The following is a 22401-nucleotide window of genomic DNA, read 5'->3' as shown; positions in this document are numbered from 1 at the left end:
TTTATCTGAATTTAATTTCCCTAGAAAAATGATGTTTTAAATAATGGACAAACCAGTACACATCATTTCTCAAAAATGTGGTTTTTGTTACAAGCCCATATCAAAGATAAAGTTTAGACTCATTTTTTCCACATTTATCCTAACACATGACAATGGTAACATTTAACAAAACTAATTTTAATTGTTATCATTATTAGGTGGCATCTTCAACTGGAATATTGTCTCATAAAATAATTACATTTTATGTTAGCTGATAATATGCATTGCCTCATTTGAATACGTGGATTATAGTAAAGAGCAATTGTGTTGAGCTCCCATATATGTTTTATCCTTTTATATTTATTATTTGGGTTTTTAGCAAAACAATCTTTTCATAGTGAAATATTCTCCACATTTTCTATTTCCATTGTGTAGTTTCAGAGTTGTTAGCTTGATAATTACTTTTGTGTAAAAATAAGTCAAATAATTTTGATATGCTTTTCTTATAAAAGTCAGCCCCCACTGCCTTTTCAGTAATTCTACTGTTGACCTTTGAAGGCTTACAATCAACACTCATATTCAGTTAAGTTACATCAGAGATGTATAGATATTGACTGCCATTATACCTACCCCCAATCAGACAAATTCATGGTACAATGATCCTTTCTTTTGTATGGTTGATTGGGTGGATTATTTTATTCTTTAATATTCTAGTGATGTCTATAATGCAATCCTCTTGATTATCTTAAGAAAATTGGGTTTCACTGCTGTGTGTATTGAAGTGATGTTTTGGAGAGTTTTTCTATATATATTACCATTTTCAATGTATTACCCTCTTTTAAAAAATGTAGAATATTCAAGTAACAATCCTTCTATGGTTTTTATACTCCCAAAATTTGGAATTACTGTAGAGATGGAGGAACAGGGGGATTGTAAATCTTCCCTAATGATAATTGCCTTAGTGCTGTTTTAATTTAGCACATGTTTTTCATTTTCCTCTCATACTATTGCTCTGGTACTTGAATTTTGTGTAAAAATCACTCTAGAGCTTGTTAAATTGTGATTTCCCTTCTTTCATCTTACAATTCTTACCTAATAATTTTAAAGTAGGCCTTATTTTAAGATATAAAAAGTAATTTTGATCCAGCATATAGATGCAAGAACACTGTTTTGCTACTTTTAATGTTGATGCCTGGAAATCTATTTAGAATATGAAATCAGGCATCCTCCTATGGCTCTCACGGCATCAATATCAAAGATGATTCTGACTCTGTGTCTACTTGGTGCTATTGCTTGACATCTTACCATTGATTCCATAATTCTGGTTGTGGAGTCCATGAATAAAGTCTTTATTACCACACTCCTGGCAAACAAACATCTTGGTAAGGCTCTCTGGACCTCAGGGTTGTAATGGACTGGTTCTATAGATGCATTTTACCCCTGATGTCAACTTACTTAAGATTTTTTTTCACAAAGTTTATATGTGATATCATGATGATGTATATAGTTCCCAGGACAGCTCTCCATGCTAAGGACTTTTCACCTGGCTCATTTATGTGCTTTTTGGTTGTTGGGCCATTCTAATACTGCATTTGGTCTCTATCTGACGAGTAAGAAGGAATGTGCCACCTTTCCATGTAGCATGAATGTTCTTTCTAGGCTCATGACAGAAAACACTAAATTCAGTGACCTTTACGGAAAATTTCACCATTCCAAATGGACTTCATTACTGTACATTTATCTCTATTCTTTCTACAGACATTCTTCTGAATTAAATTGTGTTTCCCCAAATAAAAATACGTTGATGCCCCTTCCCCCAGTACTTTAAAGGTGAGCTTATTTGGGAATAGAATTGCTGCAGATGTAGTTGGTTAAATTAAGATGAAACTATGCTGGACTAGAAAGAGCTTGCAATCCACCATGTCTGTTGTCTTTATAAGAAGAGGTAAATATAAACCCAGCAAAGGACAGTGGAAGAAGATGCTCAGACAAAGGCTGAGGGAGGGATTGGAGTTCCCACGCCCCCGGTTGATCTGTATCCAAACACCCATATCTAAAACCATTGCACACATAGTGCACAGTAGAGTGCTGTTGAGTGTTTTTCATGTTTATTTCAGGGATGGCTAAGGTTGCTTTCACCAGGCTGAATCACAAGAAAGTATCTTAGCACCAACTGCTATCAAGGAAAAAGAACAAATTGAAAATTCAATGTACAGTTTCTACTAAATGTTTAATGATTTTGCATTGTGAAAAAAGTAGATAAATCATCTAGTCAAATTTCTATATGGTGGGTTCCAACTTCTACATGTGCAACCTTGTAAGACGTGGTGTAAAAGAAGGAAGAATCTGGATCGCTGGTCAGGAGGCAACAAATGGTTTCCAATGTCAACATGGCTGATGAAAACACAACCCCATCAACTCCTCCATCGGTCCTTGGTAGGCAACACTCGCAGAACTTAGATTGCTCGCAGTGCTTACAGGTGCCTACACCTGTGGTTACCACAGTAAACACGTCACAGCTCAATCAAACAAGACTTCCTTTTGTAACATCACCTGTGGGGCCTGCTCTCTAGATTTCTCCACTTTAACCAAAATCATTAAATTTTAACAACTCCCATTTAACTTTAGCTAATGTGGGAAACAAAAGATGGAGAATTCAACAATAGGTACTAAGATATATTTTGCAAATTTGAAATCACAAAGATTCTGCTTCCTGGTGCCTAGTGATCAAAAGGATGAGAAGATAAAAAGGTGGAAGGTCACATAATTTCTAATGTTGTAATGCAGATTTCCCTGGGCTATCAATAATCAATCTGACCTTGTCACAGGATGGCAATGTGCAATATATACTCTCAAGATACTGAGCAGCTATGGCAAGGCATAGGTCTCATACAGGTAGGTGACAGGGGTGTGAACAAAACATACTCTTCGATGAACTGTGTTGGTAGCTTATTTTCAGTAAATACCATAAATTGCATGAGATATTCAATGTTTTATAATAAAAATTATGTTATATGATTGGCCAATTTTGGCTAATATCCATTATGCTAAGATGCAATGTATATACTATAGGGGTCAAAGAGGAGAAAGGACAAGTCAAAAAAAAAAGAAAAGAAAAAGAAAGAAAGAAATGTTGGGCGGTGGTAGCACACACCTTTAATCCCAGCACTCAGGAGGCAGAGGCAGACTTATCTCTGTGAGATCAAGGCCAGCCTGGTCTACAGAGTGAGATCCGAGATCCAGGACAGGCACCAAAACTACACAGAGAAGCCCTGTCTCGAAAAACCAAACCAAACCAACAAACAAACAAACCAAAAAAAAAAAAAAAAAAAAAAAAAGGAAATGTGTTTAACATAAGCTACACAGTAAAATGTGACAGGGTGGTGTTAGAATCCCAGAGATGTGGACAGGTCCCTCAAAGCAATTGTTACGATTAAAAACCAATACACCTTTCAAAAAGCACAATTCCTAGGAATTTGAGGATATTTTAAAAATTATCGGGAGGGTGGCCAGGGGAAACCGAGATCTTCATCTCTACCAAGTTAAAGAAGAAGCACACCCGGCACTCAGCTAGGCTACCATGCTAACTGCGATTAGCAGGCCTCAAAGACACCAAACGGCTTCACAGAGCAACTCCTTAAATGATGTGAAGGCCAAAGACAAGACCTATAGGGATTTCGGACATGCTACAAGAGCTATGACAACCAGTTTTGAGGTTCTGGGGTCTTGTCTTACATTTGCAGGTACATGGAACTCTTGTCATATTAGATCAGGTGTTTTGAAATCAGAAAATAAAGGCTAAGGAGAAGGTGCAAGGGTAAGAGTACATGCACAGCATTCAGAGTGGCATTCAAACCCCCAGCACCCATGTAAACAGCTGGTTATGGGCACTATCCTGAAACTACAGTGTTATGGGAGGCAGAGGCAGGAGGATTACACAGGTTTGGTGGTGACCAGCCAAGGTCTGTGCCCGTGAGAGGCTTGTCTCAGAGTAAATACAGAGTGATGGAGTAGGGCATCTGATGTCTTCCTTAGGGGGTCACTGGACCATTAATTTGTTCCTCCTCCCAGTGAGAGAAATTTATACAGTAAAACTGTTGTGAAGGTTCTGTGTAATGTTCAGGGGAAAATCCACATTGAGTGATTTTAAAATGTTTAAATAATAAAAGAAAATAAATAAAAAGTAAATATCAATCTTCCAAACTATAACTGGAATTCTAGGATAAAAGTCCAGGCTCCAGCTGCTCTATCAGGTCTAGTTCAGCTACTTGCACCCATTATGCCAATTAAAGAGATAAGTGATGATGAAAAGTAGAGAGATGTTTATTCAATGGAATTACATTAGGTGGAGGAACTTGGGAACCAATGACCCCAAGTCACTCTTGGTCTGAAAAGAGATTTAGGTTTTGAATACAAGAAGAGTTGGAACAAGGATCATGAGGTGTGTATAATTAAGCCGTCATCAGCTGAGTATGGCTCCCTTGAACACTGTCTAGGTTCAGGCCCTGCTAGATGGCCCAATGAATTTGTTATTGTTTAGGGAATCAAAGTTTTCAAAGACTATTTCTGCTGAGGGTGCAGCTCATCTTCATGATGAGCTGTCCTTATGGAGTAGAGAGGGGTTCTGTCCTCCATTGAGGTGTGGAATGCCCTGCAATGCAAGCAACTCAAGAGTAAAGATTTAATTCAATGACTCAGTCTTGGTCTTCAGCCAAAGTGAAGAGACCAAAAATGATGTCAGAAGCTAAACACCCATGAAGAACATCTCACCAACAGGATTGCCTAAACATGAACTAAACAAAGACAACAATAGCAGACACGCTAAAGCAAAGCGGGAAAGCCCATAATACCTCAACCCTACACAAAGAACTACAGGCAACTGAGCAATGCTGAGAGCAGGACTAGTCTTCTCCAGACAAAAGCACTCCAACTGGTTATCCAATATCAAAGTCCAGCCCTGAATACGTGCATAAGAGTAATGTTACACAGACTGAGCAGGTTGTCTTTAGGGAAGGGAAGATGAAAATGATGTAATTACATTATAACCTCAAAAATAAAAGAAAAAAACAACAAACATTTGACTAAAAGAGGGGATTTAAAACATGATACAACATGAACAAGTAATAAAAGGCTACACAAGAGAGCACAGTTAAAAAGAAAAGAAAAAAAATAAGAAGGCAGAGATGTCAGGTGTTCATCCTGCCAAAGCTGCCTCGTGGGCACAGATGAGCACTCTGATTTTTAACAAGAACATCTACTAAATGTGTTTCAAAGTGACAGTGGTGATATTTCTGTTATGTGGCCCTTTAGACTTTTGTTGCTCTAAAATTCCATTTTATTGGTAAATCCATTTTCTACCTGGAACTTTCATGATGGGATTTTCTTCTACTTTAAACAGTTTCTAAATAGAATTCTGTTTAGAAAGAGAAAAATAGCTAGTAATCAAAAATAAGAATATGTATATAATTTTAATAGATCATTAAAAATAGCAACAACAAGAAATATGAAATGTCTCTTCCCAGACAAAGAACTAAATAGCTGGAAATTTTAGGAAGAAATGAAAGCAAGACTACTATAATGAAGTAACAAAATATCTATCCATATGAGCCTACAGTAAATAGCCATCAATACAGAATACAGCTCTCACATCTAAGAAGGCAGACAGCTCATGCAGACACAAATATGAGTGAACTCAAGTTGCCTGAATAACTTTTTCGGCTGTGGCAGCAGTTAAATGAGATGAATTAGGCACATAACGAAAGCCATACATCACTGAGTTCACCAAATCTATTGGAAGGGATGTCAGGCAGGCACTCTCTAGAAAAGCAAGGAAATTCTGCTATAGGTTTTAGATCTCACCAGACAGCATTCATAGCTTCAGGATTGTGGTGTGTTAGTGATCTGTTTGTTAAACCATTCCAAAGGTTTAATCTGATACATGAAAGGATTTTAAGTCAGACAATCACAGGTGGACAATGAATGGTGAATGGGTCTTTAAGACACTAGAGGTAGTCCAAGATCATTTTGGCTCTGGGTCTGCAACCTTTCTGACTTTCCATATTTACAAAATTCTACTCAGCCACTACCTTTGTAGAATCTCAATATACATGTGGCATTTTTTTCCGGGAACTTCACTTTACACACACACACATACACACACACACACACACACACACACACACACACACACACACACACACACACACCAAACTTTAAAGATGGGAATCAAAGGAGGTTTTACTACTTGACAGTGAATAATACGTTAGTGAAATCATTTCTGCAAACAATCTGGTATCTAGTAATACTTACTATCTAGCCATTTGAATCTTAGAAAAGTGCCAGAGGGAAAGTGGTATGATGTGGGAACAAAATGTTCTCACAGGCACTAATTGATAGTAAATGAGACAAATAGATTTAAATATCCAGACACAGAAATGGAGGTGTGGTAACACAATCATACAATGGAATGTTAGAGCAGAAATTAATACTTATGGCTGTGTGCGACAGTAGAAAAAGGTTTTTTTTGTAACGTGATGCTGAAGGAAAGATGCAAGTTTAACACTGAATGTCACTTGTTCTCCAGTGTAATAAAGTGGAAAACTATTTAAAATCAAATAAGTTACTCTAGGAAACTTGTATATCTGTTAATTTTTTTATAGCAAGAGAAGGAAAAACAGCAGAGTAATGACATCTAGAAGGGAAACCAGGGAGGATAATACAGGAACCCAGACTTACATGTGTGCCATTTATAAAGAATATGTCCATTGGAGTGTCAACATGCAGCTACATGTAATTAATCTGTTTCTTAATAAATGATGAAATCAGTGAATTAAATCAATGAAACTATTCACAGAATAGTGAATAGAGTACGGCACCAACTTGAAGTTACTATAAGAACCATTCTGTGCTTTTAGACATAACAAGAATTCCTGACTACTTTATGAAAAATCTCTGAGCACACAGAGAACAAAGCTGACATGAAGGATGCCATAGCAACCGGCCACTAGAAGCTGCACCAAATGAATTCCAGGGTGGAACCCAACAACAGCGAGCAAATCTTCGACTAAATTATTATGGGTAACATGAGCACCATTGCGTCAACCAAGCTTGAGAAGAACCCCCCAGTCATCTAATTCACCATCATAAGTGAGTATGCCTTCGTACACAGGAGCAGGTAAAGGATGCACAACAGAGCTTCAAGGCAAACAAATTCATAGTCTAGGCTCTGAACAAGCTGAGATGAGGATAATTCTAGCATCCTCTTTTTCCTGTACAAGGGAATCCCCTTATTTTGTTTTCTCTGGGAGTTGTTGCCCTTCTCCCTGCCCACCTAAAGCAGCGCCTTTCCTTCTAAATATCACTGTATTGGCAAGCAGCCATCCACTCTTCCCTGTTAGCCCTGAATTCTAACACTGTCACTAACTGGAAGTTGCTAGGTCCATGGGGGTTGTTGATGCTTTGATTTCATATCTGGTTGGGGTTTTTGTTGCGGTTGCTGTTGTTTTCTGGGTTTTTTGTTGTTGTTGTTGTTGTTGTACTTTGATATTTTGTTTTGTGTGATCTGTGATTGTGGTACAGCATTAGCTGAAGTTTACACTGGTTTTTTTTTTTCAAAATAAACATTTCTAATACCTGCTCCCCCTTTTTTAAATGAGGGATATGGCAGCACTCCAGAACACGTCATAAAAAGAATCTTCTATATAAGCTCAAAAATGAAATCTTCAGCACTCACAAGAATTTGGTAGTGAACCAAATACTAAGGAATCACCAAGTTTGTGTGAAATCAGACAACAACAAACAAGGTATTTTCTGAATTGCAAAACACAGAGGACAAAGAGAGAAAAGTGGAGCTGGAGTAATGACTGGATGGCTAAGAGTGCTCTTGCATGGGATCCAGACTCCATTCCTAGGACTGTCAGACAACTCCCAACTAACTCTGAATCCAGCTCCAGAGTTTGTCCAGTGCTCCCTCATGGTCTAAAAGTGAGGATTCGGTGCTCACATAATTTATAACTGCAAAACATAGCTAAATAGACAATGCGATTTATTACCATACTTCAAAAGTTATTTGGGGAATTCTGCAGATATAGTTTATATACAGATATAACAGTACCCAGAAATATCACAGATACAACACAGAATGTAAACAAAGTGCCTCAGCCTTCTCAGATGTGAGCCATAATATAAATAGACATGGAAATGTGGCATACACTCCTCCTTTATTAGTGGGGAAATCCCCAGTTGTCAGGTATTCCAAGGCTCACCTCAGCTACAAAGGGCTATGCTGCCTGGTCATATTTTTTTCAGGATAACCCAGCACCCCCACTCTGTTAGGATCTGCATCTAGAGAATTCAACCAGGAAGACTCACACTTACCATTCAATAGATTGTCTGTGATGTCAATGGATACTTCATTTACCAAAAGTGAGACAGAACAGAACAGGATAGGAAGGAATGGGGGGGCGTTAAGAATCCACTCAGAGAAAAATGTGTTGAAGAGGATCTATTTTCTTGGCTTAAGGCATGGCATGGCCATGAAGTAGACCTAGCAAGAAAGCAAATCATAGGCTTTGACTGAACTAAGACATATAAATAAAAGAAACCTGCTTTACCAAACAGACCTTCTGCCTCTGACATGCCCTCTCAAAAGTAACAGCTAAAACAGTCAAATAAATTGAATAAACACAACACAACACAACACACACACACACACACACACACACACACACACACACACACACACACACACACATTGAAACATATCTTTTGTAAGGGAACCCTTTAAACACAGAACAGGATACAAAGGGACAGGATAAGAGAGGATGAATTCAGAGATACAAAAATGTTATAGTAGGTCTGTTTTCTCCAGCTGTGGAATGCCATGGCCATCATGATGCAGAGTTGCTGATGAGACCTAAAGAATACCTGGTCAGAGTCATGGCCAGGAAGTAAGCAGAACTGCACAGTGATGGCACACTGGCCTCTTTCCATTCGTTCAACTTCCTTCTTCTTATAATACTGGATTATAGCTTCATTTTAATTTGATCACCTTTCTAAGGTATTTATCTGAATACAGTCAAATTTTGTCGTATTGGGATTTAGGGTTTCAGCATGTGTATTGGGAAGGGAGCACAACTCTGTCCCAAGCACTTGTGCATAGGATAGCTTACATGACTAATTGTTGACTCATTAGTCTCTGTTAAGGCTCTTCTGTCTCTGCTGAACCCACAGAGGTCAAGGGACCATTTAACTGTACTTGTCACAGGGCAGAAGCCAAGCTGCAGCTGTCTTCTGCTTGTCTTAGTAACAATAGGCACAGTTATTCACTTCTTTCTCTTTAAGCCACTCTCCTTACTTGACCTGAAAGTGTTCCCATTTTTTAATGGCATTTTTCAAACCCTTGGGGTTGCTCTTGAATATCCTGGGTTGATCCATTCTCTTATATTACTAAAAATAAGTTCCCTTTTATAGTTAAACTCAAAATGTATTTCCCGGATATATCCCTGGATTGCAAACATTTTTATTTCCAGCCCAGTCTCTGCTCCCATTTTATGTATTCAACTGCCTACTCAGTTTTTCTACTTGGCTCTCTAGTGGACATTTTCAAGCCAACACATCCAAATGTAACTATATTCCTGGTTTTCATTTCTGAAGTGCCTTCTTATGTAGGCTGAAGTCAAATGCATCCTTATGCTTCAAAAAAATCATCCAAGCAAACCTCCTTTCACTAGAGTACATATCAGCATGACTCTCCAAGGCTCTTTGAGTAGTAAGCATCATTTAGTAGAAGCAGCAGCAAGAAAAAGAGCAAAATCAATATTTTTGACAAGGTTCACCAAGAGCAGCAATGGAGACATAAAGATGTTTAAACTTGCCTTCAAACAAAGATTTATTTTCAGCAGAAGGCACAGAAAAGGCAAAACTTCAAGTGAAATTGGAAATATTGAACCCAGCTGAAGCTTCACCCAAGCATCAATCTACAAAAATCATGGCAATATACTGAGGGCACATCAGTGAAATCACAGCGGTGTACAGTGTCATTCAGTGTAAGGCATGACCTTGGATTAGACATAATTGCAAAAAAAAAAAAAAAATACCACATTGCGTCTGGACTATGAGGGATGTCAATGACATGGGAGAAGGTACATGAAAGAACAAAAAACTATCCATCGTATTTTTCCCATGAGGGAGGTACACTGATCTGTCTCCTCATTTTCTATGCTCAATATCTTCCTTTCCTCTATTTCCATTATGGAATCTAGGATACAATAAACATTCAGAATTGGTTTAAGTGACAGTAAGGTAAACCACTGTGTACTTGCTTAAAGTCCCATTAAACAGCAAGTGCCCTGAAAGAAATACCCATCCAACAGTCTCCTTATAAGTGTACGGCCAGTGCCTGGAACACAGTGTATGCCCGCAGTATAGATGGAATTAAAAGTTAAATTCTGTAGTACTTACATCTAAAACCCTGTTAGCATCCAAAGTTGACAACTATCAGCATGCAAGGCTGACAATCTGTGGACACTGCCATCTGGCATCAATGCTGAGAAACAGAAACTCCCAAATAACCTTCTTCCAAAAAAGAGAACACATTTTTTTTTTAAATTGGAGAATGCATGCTTCTGATTTGCTGTGTTATAGATAAACAAATATTCTAGCACACAGCTTTATTTTCAACTACAGAATTATTATACAAATTCCCTATAGAAATTATTCAGTCCAACATTGAGAAAAGCATGTATCTCTTTTTAACACAGCTTCCATCTACTTTTCTTCAAGTCCTTCTTGTTCCCTTGAGTTCTCATCCATCTTTGTCACTGGAACTTTCCTCATCAATGATTTACTTTACATTTGTGTATATTTGTTTAGTACTCCATATTCTCCTCCAGTATTATAATATATTATGATAATATTTTTTATGATCCACATCCTTCATGTGGAACTACACCATGGGCTTTAGAGCAAAGAAAAATCTATGAAGAAAAATATGTTCTGATCGTGTGTGTGTGTGTGTGTGTGTGTGTGTGTGTGTGTGTGTGTGTGTGTGATTAGAAATTTGGTCATTTGTATATTGAAAGTATATACATTCTTTGAGCAAAGTAGAGACAGCTTAACTTAGATTTACAAAAATAATGAGCAAAAATAGACTGAAATAGACAGGAAGCTAGCAGATGGAATGCAACACTAATAACATCCAACTTTGAGCCTCATCAGGAGTTGATCTGAGGGCATGTTTCTTGCTGGGTCCCTCCAAATCTGCCAGTATGGTTGAATTTGGATCTAAAATTATTAGGGCAGGAACTGTCAATTTTGTTCATTTTGTTTATCTTTTCAGAACCCAACACAGGGCCAGACAAACTTATTAATAACTCTTCAAACAAGTTACTTTGCTGTATGTAGACTGAAATTTGCCATATAAAATTTATTTTAGTCATGTTTATATTGATACTCACAGTGTTAAAACATAGTTCACAATTTACTACATCTTCTAGATATTCAATAATTTCCATCTATCTCATTTTCAGATTGGACCTTATTTAGAATTCCCAAATAAAAAAAATTTCCTTCAGTATTTTCAACAATCCACCCAATCAATCAATAACAAATTCTTCTGTGTAAGAGAAGCACTATATAGAAATAATTATTTTCCTGATACTTTCAGAATAATTACTATATGAATATTTACTCAACAATTAAATAAATCATACATTAAAATTATGTATAAGTAATGTTATATTTAAAGATAGATTTAGTGTACCTTAGCTGAAAATTTTAGAATCTTTTTTATTCCAGACTCGATATTTTTTTGTGAAATTTTCAGAAAGAATGAGCTATCTTGACGTTAGAATTTGATTTTAAACAAAGAGCCTTGGGGTTGCCTATACCACTTATACACACAACCCAAAGGTAAATTTATATGCGTTTTAAATGATTTTTGAAGCAAAGGATAGTCTTGCTCACACCTTCAGTCTCCACTTGTGTGTGTAAGTGAGGACTGTGTGGAGGTAGCCGGTCAGGCATGTGGACTAAGAAGAAAGGGGGGAAATGTAGAGTTCTGGAGAAATGACCACGAATTATCATCAGCACGTGATAGTCCCTACAATCTCAAGCACTGAAGGGACAAAAACAAGAAAGGTCACTGGAAGCCAGGATTTCGGAGACAGTATGAGCCTCTGAAGGGAAGTGAAGGGGACCCGGAAGGAGAAGAGAAAGAGAAAGGTGTAGAAAGGAAAGAAGGTGAAGAGCAACAAGGGAGGGACAACAGAGTTACCAAGGAAACTAAAATCGAGATTCAGCAAACCGTGTTACCATGAGCATTGTAGTTTGTGGCTTTTCCATTCTTCTATAAGGGCGGCAAGTGAGACAGCCAAAGGACCACTGCATCATTTAATGTCAGTGTTGTAAATGTTCATGACACTTAGTGCAAATCAGTTTTGTTTATACTAAAGACACACAACAATTCACACTGTTAGGTAAAATATTTGTTTTACTATGCCATGGGTGACTCCAGTATGAATGAATATATGTGATCGTATGTGAACATTTTAACTGAGTGTAATACATGCTCTTTTTTTTTATATACAGCTCACAATCAATATATGGGATTATATTGAACATTTTAACTGGGTATGATATATGCTCCTATTTTATATACTGTAAACAACAATGGATTGGCCAATGACAGTATAAGATCATATTGCCTAGTTATGCATGTGGTTATATTTGTTTGTGTAAGTATACTCTCAGGATGTTTAAAAGATGACAAAATCTGCATGACAATAAACTTCTCAGAATGTAACTGTCCTTAAGCAAAGCAAGACAGTGTCTGCAAAATCCTCCTCACCATGACCTGCTGTGTGTTTCTGTTTGTTTAATCCGATATGCTCTTTTCTCATCCTTATACATTGCCAACACAAATCATAGTCTGGATCTTGCTCTTTTAATTCATGCTTGGTGTGTTCACTCTCCAATCCGTGCCTCTTAGCAAAAGAGCCTTAGAAACAGCAAGCTGTCTTCATTATAATAGAAAAGAATGCAGCATTTTTGACAGCAGTTGACAACATGATTGTAAGCAGGACAAAGGCAGAAGGTGATCACAGCACCATAACACTGGGCAGAAACACCTGAAATAGGTGTGAATTATTCACACATGCAGGGTGGCACTAGCTTGCAAAAGAGAGTGATGTAAACTGAATGATATTAATAATCAAATGAATTTTCCAAAAGTGAGGCCATTATCTTTACAGTCTCAAGTACTTTAAAAGCTGCTTGAATCTCTTTCATGGAGCAGAATATTAATAGGAAAGCATCATTCTGCTGGCAGTTCAGTGTGAGCTCTTTGAAAGGAGCCCATATTTCTAGTGTAGGAAAAATATATGCTTACTTGTGTGAAAGCAGTAATTTAAACAGAAAATACAAAGTTGTGACTTTTTAAAACTATAATTAGTTTGAATAGTTTAATATGGAACAAATCTGTCAGAGCACATGAAGAAATATAATTCATGCAAAAATATTTTAAACAAAACACAGAGGTGAATTCATTTTTTTACTGTGACCAGCACATTTAAAACGGATATTTATTTCTTTTGTCTTCTACATCAAATGCCATGGAAAGGGGCAATTTAAAAGTAATGAAACTAAAGAAATTTTCTCTATTCCTGAATCTTCAATGATTACCTCATCCATTCGTTTCCTCCTAAACACATAAATTAAAAATATATATGGGAGTACAAATTAAGAACACATATACCTTTACATTAAAATAAAAGGGAAATCCAAAATAACTAAAATTAACAGTATGAAAAATATTTAATTATCAACTGAATCTATCATTTTCAAAATATATTCACATATTAGCTGGCCATACTATTTTAGGGACCCAGTTTAGCATATAGTTGTTAATTACATGCCTGACACATGTGAGTAGACTCAACACTGTAGTACACTCAACACTGTAGAACTTCTCTGGGTTCAGATGACTCTCCTCATAACCAAGAGACAGGGCAGGCTTGGAAATTTCAACTAATTGCCTAAGATCACATTGCTAATAAAGATTGAGCCAGGGTCTAATAAGAGTGCAACTTTTAAACAGAAAGCCATCTGGAAAGTTCACATCTCATTTAGTATATTGACTTGTGTAAATACTAGATATGAAATGTGCAGGTATCCTCATAACAGGGTCTTTAGAGTGAGATTTTGTTATAAATGGGCAAATGAAGCTCGGACCTAGCAAGAGACGTGAATGGATGCGACAAAGGGAAGGATTCATGTATCTGAATCTGACATCATGCCTCCTGCTTATGCCGTACATTTATTCTATCATTTGACTGTACCCTGACTTTCCAACTTGTTTAGCTTCAACAGGGCTCCAATTACCAACTTATAAAAACTTCAACAACAATAATAAAAAATCTAATGATTATTAGTCGTCTGAGAGCCATCATGTGGCTGATCATAGTTTTCATAACGGCCTATACACAACATTCAGGTCTATCACACATGCTTCTGGATTAAAATCAAATGCATTTAACCTTAAAAGAGAAAAGAAAGAAGGAAGGAAAGAAGGGAGGGAGGGACAGAGGGGGCAGGAATAAAGAAGGAAAGCAAAAGGAAGGAAGGAATTCTGTATCATTTTTAATTTCCTAATTTTCATATTTTACCAGTGCTGGGCTCATTGTATACAATGAAATACAGTTATACCATAAAATGAAAGCTGTTGGACTCTATATAAGTTAGCATTTTCTAGGAAGTCATAGTCAGATGTAGAATCACTCCAAAGAAACAATTAACCCATAATGTTACAATGCACAGTTGCCCTAAGTACGTACAGATTAAAAATAAGACCTTTAGATACTGATTTTTTTTATTCTGACTTCCTGTGACCAGAATTTAATAGCAAAACAAATTATGTGTGATTTCCCTTCATCCTGTCTTTTAGAAGTGTTCAAACGAGTATCAGATAGAAACGGCAGCCCTGGAATCTCTTTGCCAGTGATAGATAAGTCAACCTAAGTGTTCAAATGAGTATCAGATAGAAACAGTAGCTTTGCAATCTCTTTGCCAGTGATAGATAAGCCAACATAGGTGCTGTTGACAGAGAAGCAATAAGAAATGCAATAAACCTTTACTCACTACGGACCATCACCCAAATGCCCCCTTACCATAGCTCACACAAAGGAGATGAGTTTGAGTTTTAAAATGTTTATCATGAACCACACAACTGTGGATTACAGAATTTGACCTCAGTGCGGGTTTCTTTCTCTCATCACTGTTTGTCATTAATAAAAATTAGTTAGCACTTCCCCTGCTTATTACGTAGACTGATTCCCTTGATGGATGACATCAATGTATCCGAAACAGTTGCATCCGCAATACTGGCAGACCAGCCCAAAAAGCTCTGATAAAAGAAGTAGAGGCAGATATTTTCAAAGAACCCTACACAAACCACTGAAGAGGAGAAAAAAATCAGAAGCTGATGCACCCAACTCTCGCACAACCTTCAGTTTTACACTTTCGTTGCTATTAAGTATTTAACTTGAGTCTGGACATTAACATAGATAATGAGACTGAACAGTATATAGAGCAAATGCTGAAAGAAACATGTTGTAAATACCTTCCATTTAAATAATAGTGCTATAGAAAGGATACATTGTCAAATCATAGTAATCTGACAATGATTTAAAATTGGAGCATCTTATGTAGTCAATTATTTTTCAGCGTCTCAAAAATATGCTGCTGGAATTAGTACTAATGCTGAAGAGAGTGTTAGGAGAGAAATTATGTCTTGCTCATCATCATAATAAATAAATCAGGCAAAATGAATTCACTAAATCTGAACATCACTAAAAGCACGCTCTGTCTTGGAGAAATAAACAAGAAAAGAACAAGTAATTATAGCTTTAGCCATGTCAACAAAAACATTCAAAGACTGTTTTCACCATTTCAATCCTTGGTATTGACAGCTTACCCTACATTACCTTTTTCTTGACTCAGGTATGGATGACTGCAGTCGTGGGAAAGGCACAAATGTAGATCCACAAGGAACTAGCTTTGGAGACATAATCTTCTCAGGTATTGCTCTAGAAAGAGAAATTTCCAGCCACAAACGCCTTGCATCCAGGAATATGATCAAAGAAACCAAGGCTTGAGCTCTATCATTATTCTTTTTAAGGATGTTTGTAGGGTGTAAACATTTCAGGCTTAGCAGCTGAGTCTAGTTTCTTTAATGCTATCTTTGATTCAGCATTGCTTGACAGACTATTAAGGAAATGTTGATGATGCAGGAAGGCCAGTGTGCTGGTTAACATGATTATTTTACAGAGCACTGTGTATTCATTAATAGCAAATAAATTCTCACAGTATTCTTCTTTGCTTCTTTCTCAAAATCTGTTATTTAGGTCTGTTCGGTCTCAATACTGTTGGTGATAAAAATACAGAATATAACATTTGTTTCAGAAAATGTGACCTGTGACTTTTCTCTTTGGTAAGCAAAATCAGAGGTTAATTTTAAGAAAGTCTGATACTACTGAGCTGTCTGTTAACCACAAGCTTCACAATTTCAGAAAAAAATGTAGCATTTATATCTCAAATCCAACCTACTGAACAGCTGAGGCTTTAAGGGCTCAGTAAGTAGGGAATCTCCTGTGAAAATATCAAAATGGTACAATACTAAAGTAAGAAATGTATACATGTTCTTATAAATACCTGAATAAATTATAGGTAAATAATAAGAAAATGCATACAATGCAGAATGTGATGAATACAAGCCACATAAAGTGAGAACTGAATGTTAGTAAGCTATTTAAAATTTATATGAAAACATTGATGCAAAGCTGCATAGAAATTTTTTGAAGTTTTGTTTTGACTGAAAATGGAAAAAATGTAATTTTTCAGTAATATAATACTAGTTACATTTTTTTGGCAGCTCAACAGTGTGTTAGAGTATTGCAATCACAAATAACATTGGAAATATCTTATGAAATGAAAAACTAATAAACAAAAAATAGGTTATCAAATACTGTTATAGTGTAGACCTGTTTTGGTAAGTCACAAATTCATATGCAGAAAAATTTGTCCTTTTAGAATTTGGAAAGTTAAAATGCTTCTGTAGTTAAATTCCTTCTGTACTACAATGTCAATATAATGTTTATGCAATTAAAATAAAACATAAAAAAGACATGCTGTGGTTTATATCAATTGTTAACTTGAGAGCATCAAGAAATCACTGAGTAGACAACCTCCAAGAAGGAGAAATGATCTAGATAAGGTTAGCCTCTAAGCATGTTTATGAGGGATTACCTGATTGGATTAATTGTTAAGAAAAGATCCAGAATAAATGTGAGCAGGACCATTCTGTGGGCTAGGTCCTAAATTGAGAAACAAGAGACGGGGAATTTCTTTCTGTTTCCTGACTGCTGATGCAATAAGGAGTTACCACAATCTCCTACCACCAGGGCTTCTCTGCCAACATGGACAGAACTCTCAACCTGTGAGCACACAAACATTTCCCTCCTTGATTTCCTATATTATCAGGTATTTTGTTGAAGCAAGAAAAGTAGCTGAGACAGACAATACACATTTCTGCCTAGTATTTGACTTAGTAACGTCAACATTACAAAGATTAAAGATAAATCTGTGTCTCAAAATGTCTATCGCCTCAAAATCATTCTCTGAATACAAATATCTATTTCACAAAACATCTGTTCTTGTTTCATTGCTGAGAGGAGAGACCATACCATCTAATAGTCTCATGAATTTTGTTCAGCTGAGTCTCCTTGGAAGTTATTAATTCTATTAACAAATGTAACACAGAAGCTTTGCCATCTACCGCTGTCTGGGGGACATTTTCTTCTACTCAACTGAGATGGAACCGTGTTTTTCTCCCAATCCCATCAGAGAAAAGAGAAAAAATTCTTACAGTAAAAAGCCCTTCACAAGCCTACAAAAGGATGAGACACCCTCTGAGAATGACAAGGAATAGAAAAATGGAGGAACAGATAGGGATCAAACCTCATAACCACGAGGACTAGTATTCCATTTGGGGTAGAAAATGGTATAACAGTGGAGTTCCAAATGCACCAACGTGTTCACAGATTCTCTAAGTAAAATGGTGTAGTGATACTTATATTCTAATACTGATATGAACATATGGAGCAGGCATATAAGATCTTCTCAGTTTATGGGTGTTTTTTTCCCATATCTTCATCACTCTGATAGTCTTACAAACAATATTATTACACACACTGATAAAACTTTACCTCAAAACAAATGAGCTTTCAGTAAGGATACACAATGGTATCCATGAGCTGACAACTTATAGCAAATTTATTAAAAGGCTTAAAAGAACTCTAGAGCAGAGTGCCTACATCTTGGGCCATTTGTCACTGAGTCCCTATGAGATAATGACAGAATCCAGTATTACAGCAATGAGATGTAAGAGCACTAAGACGTATGCTGGTAGAAATGAAGAAGAGACTATGAAAATATTATTTCCCAGAACTTAGTAGTCTAAGTGGACTCACCTATAAAACTCATTGCTTTGATTATGTGTACCTACCAAGACACTAGAATGTGTGTTTTAGTAGCCTTTGGTCAACACTATAGTAAGGTATTACTATTACTGAGTAAAGTCTTCATAAGACCTTTTCCTCTTAAAATAAGATGCCTTGTCAAGGGTTGATGCTTATTTATTGCCCTGGGATTACAAAAAAAGAGCAACAAAAATATTCTTACCTAAGACTTAAGTAAGTCCATTAAAAAAACATCAGCGTTTTTGCAGACTAAATGCTACCAGGACTGTCTCATTCTGACTCTGACTAGTATATAAACATCAGCGGTGGCCAAGCAAGGAAGAGAGAAAGGAAATCATGTCATTTAGTTGGGCATGACTTGAGTTTCCAGAACACCAGGAAAACTGTAGTAACTGTAGTTGTTGATTTTTTTTTCACTCTTTGGGGGCCTGCCACCCAGCTCCCAAATAAATACACAGACTTATTCTTACTTACAAATGCTGGGCCTTAGTTTGATTATTTTTAGCCAGTTTTTCTTAACTTAAATTATCCCATCTACCTTTTGTCTCTGGTCCTTTACCTTTCATTATTTTATATACCTTTCCTTCCTTCTAATTCTATGGCTAGTTGTGTGGCTGGCCCCTGGAGCCCTCCTCTCCTTCTCCTTTTCTGATTCCTCCTCTTCTTCTCCAGAGATTGGCTTTCTCCTCCTGTTTATTCTCTCGGCCTGATAGCTCTGGCTATTCTTTCTCCTGCCTAGCTATTGACTGTTCAGCTCTTTATTAGACCAATCAGGTGGTTTAGACAGGCAAAGTAACACAGCTTCACAGAGTTAAACAAATGTTAACATAAAAGAATGCAACATATTTTTGCACCATTAAACAAATATTCCACAGCATAAATGAATGTAACACATCTTAAACTAATATTCCACAACAGAAAACGATTCAACAGCCAAGTTCATGTTTTAGTCTTAAAGGACTAGAACTTCTAAACATTTCCAAGCTCCAGGTTATAATACAAACCAATAAAAACCATTAAGATAAATTGTATACCTATAGAAACCATGAGATCATGTTATTTTTATATTTGTCCTTGAATTTTTATAGTTCTTAGCAAAATTGTATATGCAATATATTTATTAATTTACATAAAAAGAAAGTATCTGCTGAGAAGGGGAAAATCGGTTTGATCTGCCATTGAAAAAAGATAAATTGTAGCAGTATATTCCAGTAACTCATCAAGAACACTCATGAAACTTTTAAGTAAGTTTAATGTTCTCTGTTGCATAGATGTTATTTATTTCTACTCTCTTTATTAACTTTGCCATCTATAAAGGGACATTTGAATTATAACATCCTATTTTGTTCTATTCTATGATAATTGAGTTGATCCCTTATAATCCAAAGGCAAAACCATAAATCTTTTATATGACCTGCCATGAACCCAAGGAGTTCAGATCATGTTTCAGCTGTATAATTTCAAAAAGACTGCTTCCTCCTATGTAAATTTACCTCTTCCAGAAGAAAACAAAAACTTAAACTCAAAACAAATATTCAAACTAGCACCCATACCTTTACTGTGTCAGCATTGAAAGCCATTCTTTTCCTTGGCTAACTAAGGATGATATAAATGATGGAGGGAATGAAAGCTATATTGTCAGGGGCTAAAAAGATGGTTCAGCAGTTAAGAACATTTGTTCCTCTTGCAGAAGATCTGTGTTCAGTTACCAGCACCCATATGGTGGCTCACTCAGGTTCCAGAGTAGCCAATGTCCTCTTCTAACCTCAATATACACCAGGGAAACATACATACATACACACACACACACACACACACACACACACACACACACACTTTCAAATATATATGCTGTGAACCACTCATACATACTAAATAGACATTTAAAAAATAAATGTATTTTAAAGTTATTAGCTAAAGTGATATGCTGTGTGATGTCTTTCTGTATATTGTGAATATGGGCTGATCCCATTGGTTAATAAATAAAGCTGTTTTGTCCTATGGCAAGGCTGGATAGAGCCAAGCAGGAAATCCAATACAGGAAAAGAATGGAGGAGTCTGGGAGACACCATCCAGCTGCCCAAGGAACAACATGCCAGCAGACAGGTAATGCCACAGCCACATGGCAATTTCTTGATTAATAGAAATCGGTTAATTTAAATATAAGAGCTAGCTAGTAGTAAGCCTGAGCCACCGGCCAAGAATTTATAATTAGTATTAACCCTCTGAATGGTTACTCAGGAACTGGTGGGTGGAAGAGAAAGTTCCAGTTACAGTGACTGATTATTAAGGCTAACATAGTCCAATGTATGCATTGCTTTGCACCTACATATGTATTGTAAAGCAGAGGGTAGGTTACCTGTGTGCTGCAGCTTTCCAGCAAAGCACAACTTTAGGTCTTCTCAAGACTGTGTGTAACAGCAAGATTCCTTGTGGTGATATTGTGTTCCCCAAAATATTGTGCACCCTAATAAACTTATATGGGGTCAGAGAACAGAACAGCCACTAGATATAGAGGCCAGAAAATGGTGGCACACACGCCTTTAATCCTTGGGAGGCAGAGATCCATCCAGATCTCCGTGAGTTTAAAGCCACACTGGAAATAGCCAGGCATGGTGACTCACGCCTTTAGTCCCAGGAAGAGAGCCTTTAATCCCAGGAAGTGATGGCAGAAAGGTATATCAGGTGTGAGGACCAGGAACTAAAGCTGATTAAGCTTTTAGGCTTTTGAGCAGTTCAGCTGAGATCCATTTGGATGAGGACTCAGAGGCTTCCAGTCTGAGGAAACAGGATCAGCTGAGAAGTTGGCCAGGTGAGGTTAGCTGTGGCCCATTCTGTCTCTGATCTTTCAGCATTCACCCCAATACCTGGCCCTGGGTCTGTTTTTATTAATAAGACTCTTTAAGATTCATGCTACAATTCCTCTTCCATACAAAGAGAGTTCATGATCTTCCTTTGTTTCAGGGGATGTTTATACATCTCAAAATGCTAAGAATTGATTAGAACAGTCTTTCTCAAACTTCCTAATTCTGTGACCGTTCAATACAGTGTTGTGATGAGTCCCAACAGTAAAATTATTTCTGTTGCTACTTCATAACTATAATTTTACTGCTGTTATGAATTGCAATGTAAATATTTTGGAGATAGAGGTTTGCAAGAGGACTCACAATCCACAGATTGAGAACCACTGGCTAAGAATGAGAAATAGGATGATCCAGAAATAATCCAATAGAAATACGAACCAACTAAACTCATAGTAACCAATAGCACTCTTACGGATCAAAATATATTTAGGAATATTTATTTTCACCTGTATGTGTACCTAATTTTCTATAAAATTTAACTACTCTCCCCCCAATCAAAGACCTTGAGATTCTTTAAATCAACCCATTTGTGAAAAAAGTCTGAGTTTGGTTCCTATCTATTCATTCAGCACTTTTATGTATTTACACTGTGGTGATCATCATATATTTTGTTCTCATATGGTTTGTAACAGTCAGAAAAAGTAGAAAATAATCCACAGCAGTAGTTATACAGTTACACATTGCAGTAAGTTCTGTAAATGGAAATTCCATGAAGCTTGAAGGGTGGGTTGGAGGGGTAACAACGCCCTCTATTGTACTACCTCAAAACCTGGGACAACAGGCTTCTTGTATTTAGTCCCCCCAAAATAGTTAATTCTGGAAACTGAAAGCTGCTTATCACTGACAAGTAGGAAATCATTCATAACACCTGCAATAAAGGCTGAGCATTCTCATATCTTATGCACAAAAGCAAGGACACTGATGTGTGGAGTAGGGGAAAGTCGTGATTTTTCTTAAGACATACTGATGTATTAACTTAGCAAATCACAGTTGTAGAAGACCAATCCTACAGTCAAGGATTGCCC

General features: G+C 36.8%; 1 protein-coding gene and 1 long non-coding RNA gene across 6 annotated transcripts in view; one reads left to right on the top strand and one right to left on the bottom strand.

Annotated features, from left to right (window-relative positions):
* Kcnt2 (potassium sodium-activated channel subfamily T member 2) overlaps positions 1 to 22401 on the bottom strand; it is a 354847-nt gene that overhangs the window by 251704 nt on the left and 80742 nt on the right. The window lies entirely within an intron of this gene.
* Positions 1 to 22401, top strand: part of LOC121821281 (uncharacterized) — a 156059-nt gene that overhangs the window by 59477 nt on the left and 74181 nt on the right. For 3 of the 4 annotated variants that reach the window (XR_013043309.1, XR_013043311.1, XR_013043310.1), the window contains exon 3: positions 6894 to 7125. This is a non-coding gene — a long non-coding RNA (uncharacterized LOC121821281). Of the gene's footprint in view, positions 1 to 6893; positions 7126 to 15975; positions 17141 to 22401 lie in introns of those variants that run through there. The other variant, XR_013043312.1, reaches the window with a different exon arrangement.

Source organism: Peromyscus maniculatus, chromosome 11, assembly GCF_049852395.1.
Source record: "Peromyscus maniculatus bairdii isolate BWxNUB_F1_BW_parent chromosome 11, HU_Pman_BW_mat_3.1, whole genome shotgun sequence".
Classification (NCBI taxonomy): Eukaryota; Metazoa; Chordata; class Mammalia; order Rodentia; family Cricetidae; genus Peromyscus; species Peromyscus maniculatus.
This window is presented reverse-complemented; position numbering and strand designations above follow the sequence as displayed.